We start from the raw sequence: 12,575 nt of genomic DNA, 5'->3' as shown, positions 1-12,575 counted from the left end.
TACATCTGCTATTTCTTTGAACCGCCCCCCCCCACCCCATTACTACCTCTACAGCATCATTTTTCAGTGGTGCAATATTACTCCTGCCTCTCTTTTATTCTTTATCTATCTGAGAGGGAGGAATCTGCTAGGAGCAGAGAGCGGATCATAGGAGAAAGGAAAGGAGGAGGTGATTAGAAGGTGATAAGAGGTAAAAGGCCAGAATGGGGATCGAAGAAAGGGGAGGTGGAGGGAAACAGTTTTTTACTGGTAGGAGAAATTGATATTCATGGCATCAGGTTGGAGGCTACCCAGACGGAATATAAGATGCTGCTTCTTCACCCTAAGGGTGGCTTCATCTTGGCACAAGAAGAGGCCATAGACCGACATGTTGGAACAGAAATGGGAATCAGAATTAAAATGTTTGGCCACTGGGAAGTTCCACTTTTGGCAGACGGAGCAGAGGAGTTTGACAAAGCAGAATCCCAATTTATAATCGATCTTATCAATGCGCTGGAAGCACCAGACACAACAGTTTAGGGCCCTGAATGGAGGTGAGGGAGGGGTGAATGTGGCTCCTAGGCCACTTGCAGGGATAAGTGCCAGGAAGGAGATTAGTTGGGAGGGATGAATGGCCAAGGGAACCATGGAGGGAGTGATCCCTGTAAAATTGGAGAGAAGGGAGGTAAAGATGTGTTTGGTTGTAGGATCCCTTTGCAGAGATGTTGCAGAGAATAATATGTTGTATATGGAGGCTCATGCAGTAGTAGGTAAGGACAAGAGAAACTCTTCCACTGTTAGGATGGCAGGAAGATGGGATGAACGTGGATGTTTGGGAAGTGAAGGAGATACTTCTTATTTCATCTTTTCTCTCTCTTTATGGCTTTTTTAGTTGCCTTCAGTTAGTTTTCAAAAGCTTCCCAAACCTCTAACTTCTGACTAATTTTTGCTATATTATATACCCTCTCATTTGTTTTTATGCTGTTTTTGACCTCCTTTGTCAGCCATGATTGTCTCATCCTCCCTTCAGAATACTTCTTCATCTTTAGGATGCACCTGTCCTGAGCCTGCTGAATTGCCCCCAGAAACTCCAGCCATTGCTGCTCTGCCGTCATCCCTGCTAGTGTCCCCTTCCAATCAACTTTGGCTAGCTCCTCTCTCATGCCTCTGTAATTCTCTTTACTCCACTGTAGTACCAATACATCTGACTTCATCTTCTCCCTCTCAAACTGCAGGGTGAATTCTATCATATTATGATCACTGTCTCCTAGGGGTTTCTTTATCTTACGCTCCCAAATCAAATATGGTTCATTACACCATTCAAATCATGATTTGCAGATGAGGGAGAGAGGGAAAGAGTGATCTCAGAAGTTGAGAGAGAGTTCCGATTCAGATTTATATTTTTTATCACATTTTCATGAAAACATAGGGTGAAGTGTGTCATTTATGTTAACAACCAACACAACCTAAGAATGTGGCAAGTGTCATCACACATTCTAGCACCAAAATAGCATGCTCACAATGTTCATTAGAGCAACACAGAACATGATAGGTGGAAGTGATGAAGACCTGAAGCTGATGGAATCTGATAGGAGACAAATGTTACCTGACAGGAAATCTTACCTGACAAATCTGTTGGAATCCTTTGAAGAAATAACAAGCAGGATAGACAAAGGAGAATTGGTGGATGTTGTGTATCTGGATTTTCAGAAGGCCTTTGACAAGGTGCCAAACATGAGGCTGCTTAACGAGCTATGAGCCCATGGTATTACAGGAAGGATTCTAGCATGGATGAGACAGTGGCTGATTGGCAGGAGGCAAAGAGAGGGGGTAATGGAGCCTTTTCTGGCTGGCTGCCAGTGATTAGTGGTGTTCCACAAGGGTGTGTGTTGGGACCAATTCTTTCTATATTATATGTTAATGATTTGGGGGAATGGGCAAAGATATGGCAGATGGAATACAGTGTCGAGAAGTGTATGGTCATGCACTTTGGTAGAAGAAATTAAAGGGTTGACAAATACAAATACAAAAATCTGAGGTTCAAAGGGACTAGGGAATCCTTGTGCAGGATTCCCTAAAGGCTTAATTTGAAGGCTGGGTCTGTGGTGAGGAAGGCAAATGCAATGTTAGTTTTCATTTCAAGAGGACTAGAATACGAAAAAAGCAAAGATGTAATACTGAGATTTTATAAAGCACTGGTGAGGCCTCACTTGGAGGGTTGTGAACAGGTCTGGACCCTTACCGTAGAAAAGATGTGCTGAACATAGAACATAGAACAGTACAGCACAGTACTGAAATTGGAGACGGTTCAAAAGAGGTTCACAAAAATGGCTCCAGGATTGAATGGCTTGTCATCTGGGCATGTAATGCTGGAGGAACTCAGCAGGCCAGGCAGCATTTATGGAATAAAAAAGTACAGGTGATGTTTCGGGCTGAAAGCCTTCAGCAGGATTTGGTCCTGCTTTTCTTCTAATAGATGATGCCTGGCCTGCTGAGTTCCTCCAGCATTTTGTGTGACAGACAACTGATGGAGGAGCACAATGGATCAAGCAGCATCAGTGGAAGGGAATACACATAGGATTAAGATGTGAGGGAAAAAGATGTAAAGGAGGGTTAATGGAGCAAGCTGCCAAAAGTAGTTACTGCCTGTTATGCCACTGGCACTTAGGGTAGCAATGAAGGTCCTCCATCTCTCTCTGCATAGTCGCACACAAATATAGAAGGATTCTTCATTGTTGTCTCTGTAACAATTATTTTTTTACCAGTCAGTGTGTCAGCCCTAAGCTGAACCCCACGCCCCCCCCCCCACCACCAACCTGAAGGGACAGTGGACCACTCATCATAGTCTGGCCCTTACCTTTTGACACAGGTGACCCTACCGAGAACGAAAGCATAAAGCCAACATACCTCTCCAGGTCACTGAGGCACATAAGCCTCCAGACGCTATGTCAAGGTTGTGGTCTTCAGAAGAACTAGTGGAATAAAATTACAATGTTTAAACAGCATCTAAAAGTTCTACCTGTTCTTCCTACCAGACCTACTTGACCTCACCTCTTTCTTCTTCTCAATTTGCTAACCTACTACAAATAGGAAGGAGGAGGTAGCGGCATTAAGGATACAGAGCAGATTCACCAGGATCTTGCCTGGGATGAATGTTTCTGTTACGTAAAGAGACTAGAGAGGCCGGGGTTCTTTTCTTTAGAGTGGAATTTGCTGCTAAGGACCTAATAAAGGTGTACAAAGTTAAGAAATGCAGGGATAGAGTAGATAGCAGAAAATTTTACCCCATCACAGAGGCACATAAAAGTAGAGGAGATGGGTTTTGACTAAAAGGGATCTGTGGAAGAACTGTCTTACTCAGAGGATGGTTGGAATCTGGAACTCATTGCCTGTGGGAGTGGTGGAGGAAAGTACTGTCACAACATTTAATAAATATCTAAATGTACTCCTGAATCACCAAGGCATCATTGGCTTTGGCTCAAATGCTGGTAAATATGAGTATTGATCATTAGCAAAGGCAAGTGAGCCAAGGAACAAATTTAAGTCTTATATTACTATGCGACCTTAAAACGAGTGGAAAGTATTCACTTAGCTCTAAACACTGTCCTTGGCATTCATCTATGAATTTTCATTTTCATTCTTATCGGGGCCCATCTTCCTGATACAAGCTTCAGCTATTTATACACCAAGATCTTATTTTCAATTCCCATTTCCGTTGGCAGTTAATCTTTCCCAATGCACCCTTTTGTATCTCTTGATCATTTAAAACTGTACACCTAAAACCATAAACAGGAACTATTACCTTGAACAAGTCCCCTTAGCCACAGCCCAAGTTCAGCAAAGAAATTGCAAAGAGGTCTTCTGGCCAATACCTTCTGTCCCAGCACAGTCTGATTCCCCATACATTGGGCCTTGCAGCTTTGAATGTGCTGACTAGGATCTAATGTGTTACTGCTGCCTCTCTGTCCATGCATTGGAGGAAAGGTTGCTGACACCAAGAGACTTCTGCCAAATTCTAAGCCACACAAGAAGGGGGATGGTTTACATAGAACATGGAACAATAGAACTATTCGGCCCACAATTTTCTGCTGAATTTGATACAAATTTATACTAAGTGTCCTCTTCCTTTGTATTAAACACATCCCTCCATTTCTTTCATATTCATGTGTTTATCTAAAAGCTTTTTAATCTGAACTAACCTGTCTGCTTCCACTACTATCCCTAGTAATCCATTCCAGGCAGCATCCTGGTAAACATTCTTTCCATAGTCCGCACATTTTTCTAAAAATATAGCAAACAGATATGCACACATTACTCCAAGTGCAGTCTGACTAATGTTGTATGGCACTGCAGCATGACATCCGTACTCTAATACTCAATTCCCCACCAATGGTAAGCATGCATGACATCTTATTCATCACCTTATCCACTTGCACACGCAGTTTCACTGAACAATGAATGTGGACCCCTAAGATCACCCTGTACTTCAATACTCTTAAAGGAGCTGTCATTAACAATATACTTTCCCCCTTTCATTTCATTTCCCAGATTTCAACTGTTTTCATTTGCCTGGATTAAACTCCATCTGCCACCTCTTTGCCCATCTATGTACTTAATCTATATCCCACTGTATTCTGTGATAGTCCTTTACATTGCCCACAACTCCACCAAACTTGGTGTCATCCGCAAACTTGATAATTCACCCATCTTATTTTCCATCTAAACTATTGATATATAATTATAACAGAGGTTCCAGCACTGACCCTTGTTGGCCACCAATACTTACAGGCCTCTAGCTAGAATAACAGCCTTCCACCCCTTCTCTGTCTCCAATGGGCAAGCCAGTCCGAATCCAGACTTGCAATTCACCCTGGATTCCACTCGTGTTTATTATCAGAATTAACCTACCATGGGGGATCTTATCAAATACTGTATCTCACTAAAGTCCATGTAGATAACATCCACTTTCTTACCTTCATTTGTCACCTATTCAAAAACCACAATGAAGTTTGTAAGACCAAAACCATGTTGACTGTCCCTGAGCAGTCAACGTCTTTCCAAATGTGTAGAATTCTTTCCCTAAGTATCCTCTCCAATAGCTTCCCTACCACTGATGCGAAGCTCACTGGACTAAAGTTACCTGGATGATGCCTATTTTTCTGCTTGAACAAAGACACATAGTTTACAATCAATGGCTACTTTATTAAGTACCTCTTATACCTAATCAAGTTGCCACTGAATGTGTGTTCAGTGTCTTCTGCTGCTGTAGCCCATCCACATTAAGGTTCAACATGTAGTTGATGCACTTCTTCACATCATTTTCGTAACATATGTTTATTTGTGTTATTGTCCTCTTCCTGTCAGCTTGAAACAGTTTGGCCATTCTCCTCTGAACTCTTTCATTTACAAGGCATTTTCACCCAAATAACTCACTGGATTTAAAAAAAAATTTATCGCACCATTTTCTGTAAACTCTAGAGCAATTGTTCCCACCGGGGGCGGTTATGTGTCCTCAGGGGACGTTGCAGGAAATAGCGGGGGGGGGGCATTCAAGATTCTTGGGAGTGGGACAATAAGCGGTACCCTAACTTAAGGCATGAGACCTGACCAACCATGTCAACTCACTGTCATCGTCAACATCCGATAGGCATTCCCAGTTTGTGTTAATTTTTCATTTTAATTTAGCCCCGTTAATAATAGATAAATAGGTACGGTGTGATCTCTATGAGTCTGTAGGTGCTGGTCTTGAATTCTAATCCTGCTAAGAAACAGAAACTACATGTAACATCAATACAGTGTTACATGTCTGGAGTATGGTTTTATTTTGTTCCCATCAGATCAGTGACACCCCATGTGTCTTATTTGTAATACTGTACTGTCTAATAAAACCATCAAGATTGCAGGAACACTTCCATAAAAGACATCCTGAATAGACTACTTATGATATTATTCAGTTTCAGAAGAGGAAAGCATTTGAAAAGTATTGCACTCTTGAGTCATTGGCCAAGAAAGCTAAAAGTGACCTTGATCATGGTCTCACTGCTTTTTATAACATTTCCTAAATGATAGCAAAGTGTGGAAAATCTCACACAATTGGTGAAAGAGTAATAATGCCTGCTGTATCAGAAATGCTCAACCCGTTCTCAAAATGGATACTGGTATTTTACAATCAATTCCTCAGAGTAATAACTCCATTGCTCATTGTTTTGGCAAAATGAGTGAATAGATTGAATATCAACTTTGCACAGAGCTACAAAAAACATAATTTGGGATACAACTGGATGAGTCAACTGTGTGAGACAATGAGGCATTACTAATGGCATATGTACGGTTTATCAAAAGTGGAAAAGTTTATGAAGAGATTCTCTTTTGGAAAAAGTTAAAAATAAAAATCAATAGAGAATCAATGTATGAAGAGCTCAAATGGAATATTGAGGGTCAAAGTATTCTGAATAGGAACATGATTTCTTGTGCAACTGATGGAGCATCATATATGACAGGTCACTATGCTGGTTTAGTGGCATTTATGAGAAGAGAAATTCCAAGTCTGTTTGCAATAAATTGTGTAATGCATTGTCAACATCTCACAGCCAAAAACCTCAGCCAGAGACTTTTTTCAAGCATGACTCTTGAAATTAGAAATGTGTGCAATAAAGGAACAGCAGTTATAATGGGTGACTTCAATCTACATGTAGATTGGGTGAACCAAATTGGTAAAGGTGCTGAGGAAGAGGATTTCTTAGAATGTATGCGGGATGGTTTTTTGAACCAACATGTCGAGGAACCAACTAGAGAGCAGGTTATTCTGGACTGGGTTTTGAGCAATGAGGAAGGGTTAATTAGCGATCTTGTCGTGAGAGGCCCCTTGGGTAAGAGTGACCATAATATGGTGGAATTCTTCATTAAGATGGAGAGTGACATAGTTAATTCAGAAACAAAGGTTCTGAACTTAAAGAGGGGTAACTTTGAAGGCATGAGACGTGAATTAGCTAAGATAGACTGGCAAATGACACTTAAAGGATTGACAGTGGATATGCAATGGCAAGCATTTAAAGGTTGCATGGATGAACTACAACAATTGTTCATCCCAGTTTGGCAAAAGAATAAATCAAGGAAGGTAGTGCACCCGTGGCTGACAAGAGAAGTTAGGGATAGTATCAATTCCAAAGAAGAAGCATACAAATTAGCCAGAGAAAGTGGCTCACCTGAGGACTGGGAGAAATTCAGAGTTCAGCAGAGGGGAACAAAGGGCTTAATTAGGAAGGGGAAAAAAGATTATGAGAGAAAACTGGCAGGGAACATAAAAACAGACTGTAAAAGCTTTTATAGATATGTAAAAAGGAAAAGACTGGTAAAGACAAATGTAGGTCCCCTGCAGACAGAAACAGGTGAATTGATTATGGGGAGCAAGGACATGGCAGACCAATTGAATAATTACTTTGGTTCTGTCTTCACTAAGGAGGACATAAATAATCTTCCAGAAATAGTAGGGGACAGAGGGTCCAGTGGGATGGAGGAACTGAGAGAAATACATGTTAGTAGGGAAGTGGTGTTAGGTAAATTGAAGGGATTGAAGGCAGATAAGTCCCCAGGGCCAGATGGTCCGCATCCTAGAGTGCTTATGGAAGTGGCCCAAGAAATAATGGATGCATTAGTGATAATTTTTCAAAACTCTTTAGATTCTGGACTAGTTCCTGAGGATTGGATTGTGGCTAATGTAACTCCACTTTTTAAAAAAGGAGGGAGAGAGAAACCGGGGAATTATAGACCGGCTAGCCTAACGTCGGTGGTGGGGAAACTGCTGGAGTCAGTTATCAAGGATGTGATAACAGCACATTCGGAAAGCGGTGAAATGATCGGACAAAGTCAGCATGGATTTGTGAAAGGAAAATCATGTCTGACGAATGTCATAGAATTTTTTGAGGATGTAACTAGTAGAGTGGATAGGGGAGAACCAGTGGATGTGGTATATTTGGATTTTCAAAAGGCTTTTGACAAGGTCCCACACAGGAGATTAGTGTGCAAACTTAAAGCACACGGTATTGGGGGTAAGGTATTGGTGTGGGTGGAGAATTGGTTAGCAGACAGGAAGCAAAGAGTGGGAATAAACGGGACCTTTCCAGAATGGCAGGCGGTGACTAGTGAGGTACTGCAAGGCTCAGTGCTGGGACCCCAGTTGTTTACAATATATATTAATGACTTGGATGAGGGAATTAAATGCAGCATCTCCAAGTTTGCGGATGACACGAAGCTAGGTGGCAGTGTTAGCTGTGAGGAGGATGCTAAGAGGATGCAGGGTGACTTGGATAGGTTAGGTGAGTGGGCAAATTCATGGCAGATGCAATTTAATGTGGATAAATGTGAAGTTATCCACTTTGGTGGCAAAAATAGGAAAACAGATTATTATCTGAATGGTGGCCGATTAGGAAAAGGGGAGGTGCAACGAGACCTGGGTGTCATTATACACCAGTCATTGAAAGTGGGCATGCAGGTACAGCAGGCGGTGAAAAAGGCGAATGGTATGCTGGCATTTATAGCGAGAGGATTCGAGTACAGGAGCAGGGAGGTACTACTGCAGTTGTACAAGGCCTTGGTGAGACCACACCTGGAGTATTGTGTGCAGTTTTGGTCACCTAATCTAAGGAAAGACATCTTTGCCATAGAGGGAGTACAAAGAAGGTTCACCAGATTGATTCCTGGGATGGCAGGACTTTCATATGAAGAAAGACTGGATGAACTGGGCTTGTACTCATTGGAATTTAGAAGATTGAGGGGGGATCTGATTGAAACGTATAAGATCCTAAAGGGATTGGACAGGCTAGATGCAGGAAGATTGTTCCCGATGTTGGGGAAGTCCAGAACGAGGGGTCACAGTTTGAGGATAGAGGGGAAGCCTTTTAGGACCGAGATTAGGAAAAACTTCTTCACACAGAGAGTGGTGAATCTGTGGAATTCTCTGCCACAGGAAACTGTTGAGGCCAGTTCATTGGCTATGTTTAAGAGGGAGTTAGATATGGCCCTTGTGGCTACGGGGGTCAGGGGGTATGGAGGGAAGGCTGGGGCAGGGTTCTGAGTTGGAGGATCAGCCATGATCATAATAAATGGCGGTGCAGGCTCGAAGGGCCGAATGGCCTACTCCTGCACCTATTTTCTATGTTTCTATGTAATATCTGATATCAACAAAATTAAATCTCATCCATTAAATAGCAGAATATTTTACCAGTTATACCAAGATAACGATAGAGGGTTTGTATGCTTGCTTCTTCACACTGAAGTGTGTTGGCTGTCAAAAGGCTGCTGCTCAGAAAGTTTCTTTAAATCTTTTTGTCGCTGTGGTTGAATTTTTGCTCAACGTTGACAAGAGCTTGGGAAGATAGAGCTTCTATGTGGAGACGTGGCATACCTAGCCGATCTGAATGACAAAATGAACATTCTAAATATGAAACCGCAGTGTGAGAATTTCCATTTAATCCAGGCAAAAAGTGCACTGTCCACTTTTATTGTAAACTTGGAAATATTTAAGCAAAACATTGGGAGAAGAATGTTCTCAGAACCTCTCTGCGTGGGAAGTATGGCACTCTCTTTCACAGATGGTAATTTGCAAGAGTACTGCCTACACCTGCAGTCACTGAAGAGGGATTTTCAGAATCAATTCAAGGATTTGAATGATCTCGAAATTCCAGACTGGGTAATTAACCCACTTCTTCGTAAATTGGAAGAACAGGAAGAGAGCTTGAAAGAAGAAATTATCAAAATTCAGAATGATGAATAAGCAAAAATGCTTGTCAAAAATGTTGGCTTTTGTGCTACGTAGCTACACTATCATATGTAGTTTCCTGATGTTTGGAGAAGAGCCTAGCTGCTCTACATTGCATTTCCATCCTCCTGACTTGTTGAAAGAGGCTTTAGTTCAGTGAACCATATACAAAAAACAGAAACTGGACATTGTCACACGTGGGGACTTAAGGCTTTTGCTGTCACAACAAACTACATATTTCAGCTCTTGCTGAAAGCCATCAAGCCCAAGGATCACAAAGCTGCTGTACAGTGCACAGGTACTGAGTAAGCTAGGTTTAAAGACAAATAAAAATTTAAAGCAGAATCATTTATCTCATGTTAGTATATGGTAGACATTCTTACACTATGGAGGCACCGCAAAGTATATTGTGCCTAAGAGGGACGTTAGCAAATAGGAACGTACTTTAAGGGGGTGTTGGTCTAAAAAAGGTTGGGAAACACTGATCTCGAGACTGTTGTGCATGAAAATCACAGACCTGCAGTTTCCAAGATACTCAAACCACATCATCTGGCATCAGCAATCACTCCACGGTCAAAGCCACTTCGATCACATTTTTCCCCATTCTGATGTTTGGCCTGAACAGCAACGAAACCTCTTGACTCTGTCTGGTAATGTGATAGCTATATAAAACCTTAGTTAGTCTCCTTAGTTCAGTTCTGGTCAACTCACCACAGGAAAGATGTGGATACTATGGAGAGAGTGCAGAGGAGATTTACGAGTATGCTGTCTGGATTGGAGAGCTGGCCTCATGAGAATAAATTCAGTGAACTTGGCTTTTTCTCCTTGGAGCAACGGAGGATGAGGGGGCATTGAATGTGTAGATAGCCAGAGGTTTTTTTCCCAGGGCTGAAATGGCTAACATGAGGGGGCATAGTTTTAACGTGCTTGGAAGTAGGTACACAAGGGATTTCAGGGGTAAGTTTTTCACACAGAGTAGTGGGTGCATGGAATGCACTGCCAGTGATGGTGGTAGAGGCCAATACAAAAGGGTCTTTTAAGAGACTCTTAGATAGGTACACGGAGCTTAGAAAAATAGAGGGTTATGCTGTAGGGAAATTCTATGCGGTTTCTACAGTAAGTTATACGGGTAGCACAACATTGTGGGCCGAAGGGCCTGTAACGTGCTGTAGATTTCTATGTTCTATGTTCTCTGTCTGCATGCTTTTATACATTGAGTTGCTGCCACGTGATTAGATATTTGCATTAAGGAGCTGGTGTACAAGTGTACCTAATTCAGTGGCCATTTGCTTCGGCAGGTGCCACGTGTGGACTCACTCCGTGGTGTAACAGAGCCATGGAAAGACGGAGGCAGTCGTTGGGCTAGAATGGGCTTTGGCATGGACTAACCTGTCTATCCCTGGTTTTCCCGGGGAGTGGGTGGGAGTTGCTCCCTCTCCCCCGGGTCGGACACGGATGTTCATTTGCGCAGTGAATACTGGGCACGGTGCCTAGACGGATGCCACTCATCACGGTACCTGTCAGACACCCCACCGCCGCTAAATGCCTCAGATCAGTTGCCCCTAGTGTAACCTGGAGAAGGGACCCAGCGCTTTTTCCCCCGCGCGTTTCCTATTCGCCGTAGTAATCCTGTGGACTGGGCTTTGCTAAGGAGCTATTGACGCCGATGGTATCTGATAACCAGGTTCAGTTCAGGAGACCCTGGCGGTCCACAGCGGGGCAATGCCAGCATCTGTGAGCGTGAGGTCCCACGAGTCGCTGGATACTCCAGAAACATTATCTCTGTCTGCAGCTCCACTACGTGGTTCCAAAGGTTGTCTGGGTACTGACTGTCCTTGAGTGAACACACTAAACCCAGTTATCCCGGGCAGGTGCTTTGCTGGCCCCAGACATCCCACTTTAAAATCTTCAATGGCAGTGCGGCCGCTTTCACGCTATCTCCGGCGGAGGCCAAGTCCAAAGTTAACCTGCGTATTACCTTTGATGATCACCCCTAATACAATGCCCGCCCGGAGGTCACTCACCGTTCGGAGTTCCTCGGTCACATAACAGGTCTCACTGGAAAGCCACTTTGTCTGCAGCCGGGATGAAGAAGCGCTCTAGGTCCGCAGCTATCCAAAGCAACCCCGCCGCTCGCCCTGCTTAACCCGGTAAACTGACATTGAAACTGAAGGAACACGGCCAAGTCACGTCGCCAGAATGTTCCGGGAACGTCCCTCTTTGGGAGCGCGCAAGTCAGAGAAGTTCACGGTCCGAGAAATAGACCTTCGCCTTGGCGCAGCGATTGGGGCGGACCGGCCGGACCGGAGCACATTTGTGACAGTTTCACATGCTACACTGGGGAAGTTCCTGCAGTGACGGAATAGGTGGTATATACATCTGGAGTTCTCTCTCACGTATTCCCGCACACTCCCTCCCAGTATTCGCTGCCCTTCGAGAGGAAGGTGGTGATGGAAGGGGAAAGGGCAGGGGTGGGAGGGAATGAAGGGAAGAGGAGATGGACAGAGGATAAGGAGGGGATAAGGAAATATGAAAAGAGGGGAGGGCGATGGGGAGCAGTGTGGAGGGAGGAAGAGGGAGAAGGGTGTGAGGGGAAGGAGGGGAGCAGAGTGAAGCGAGAGAAGAAGGAGAGCAGCTTGAGTGGAGGTGGAGGTGCAGGGCGATGGAGGAGAGTGTGAGATGAGGGGGAAATGGAGTGTTGTGAAGCGAAGGAGAGGAGGTTTGCAAGGAGGCATATGAGGAGGGGAGGAAAAAGAAGAGCTGGGAGGGGAAGAGGGAGAAGGAGGAAGGGGAGGGGAGAGGGGGAGAAGCAAAGAGCGGATGGGGTGGGGGTAAAAGG

At 43.7% G+C, this 12,575-nt stretch overlaps 1 protein-coding gene across 6 annotated transcripts in view; it reads right to left on the bottom strand.

Annotated features, from left to right (window-relative positions):
* trpm2 (transient receptor potential cation channel, subfamily M, member 2) overlaps window positions 1-12,058 on the bottom strand; it is a 200,903-nt gene extending 188,845 nt beyond the window's left edge. For 5 of the 6 annotated variants that reach the window (XR_010018390.1, XR_010018391.1, XM_063051496.1 and 2 more), the window contains exon 1: window positions 11,761-12,058. The gene's annotated coding sequence lies outside the window, so the exon portion shown is untranslated. Of the gene's footprint in view, window positions 1-2,886; window positions 2,927-11,760 lie in introns of those variants that run through there. The other variant, XM_063051497.1, reaches the window with a different exon arrangement.
* Between the last annotated feature and the right edge of the window lie 517 nt (window positions 12,059-12,575).

This window comes from Mobula hypostoma, chromosome 6 (genome assembly GCF_963921235.1).
Source record: "Mobula hypostoma chromosome 6, sMobHyp1.1, whole genome shotgun sequence".
Taxonomy (NCBI): Eukaryota; Metazoa; Chordata; class Chondrichthyes; order Myliobatiformes; family Myliobatidae; genus Mobula; species Mobula hypostoma.
Note: the sequence above shows the minus strand (reverse complement) of the source record. Positions and strands in the feature narration are given on the sequence as shown.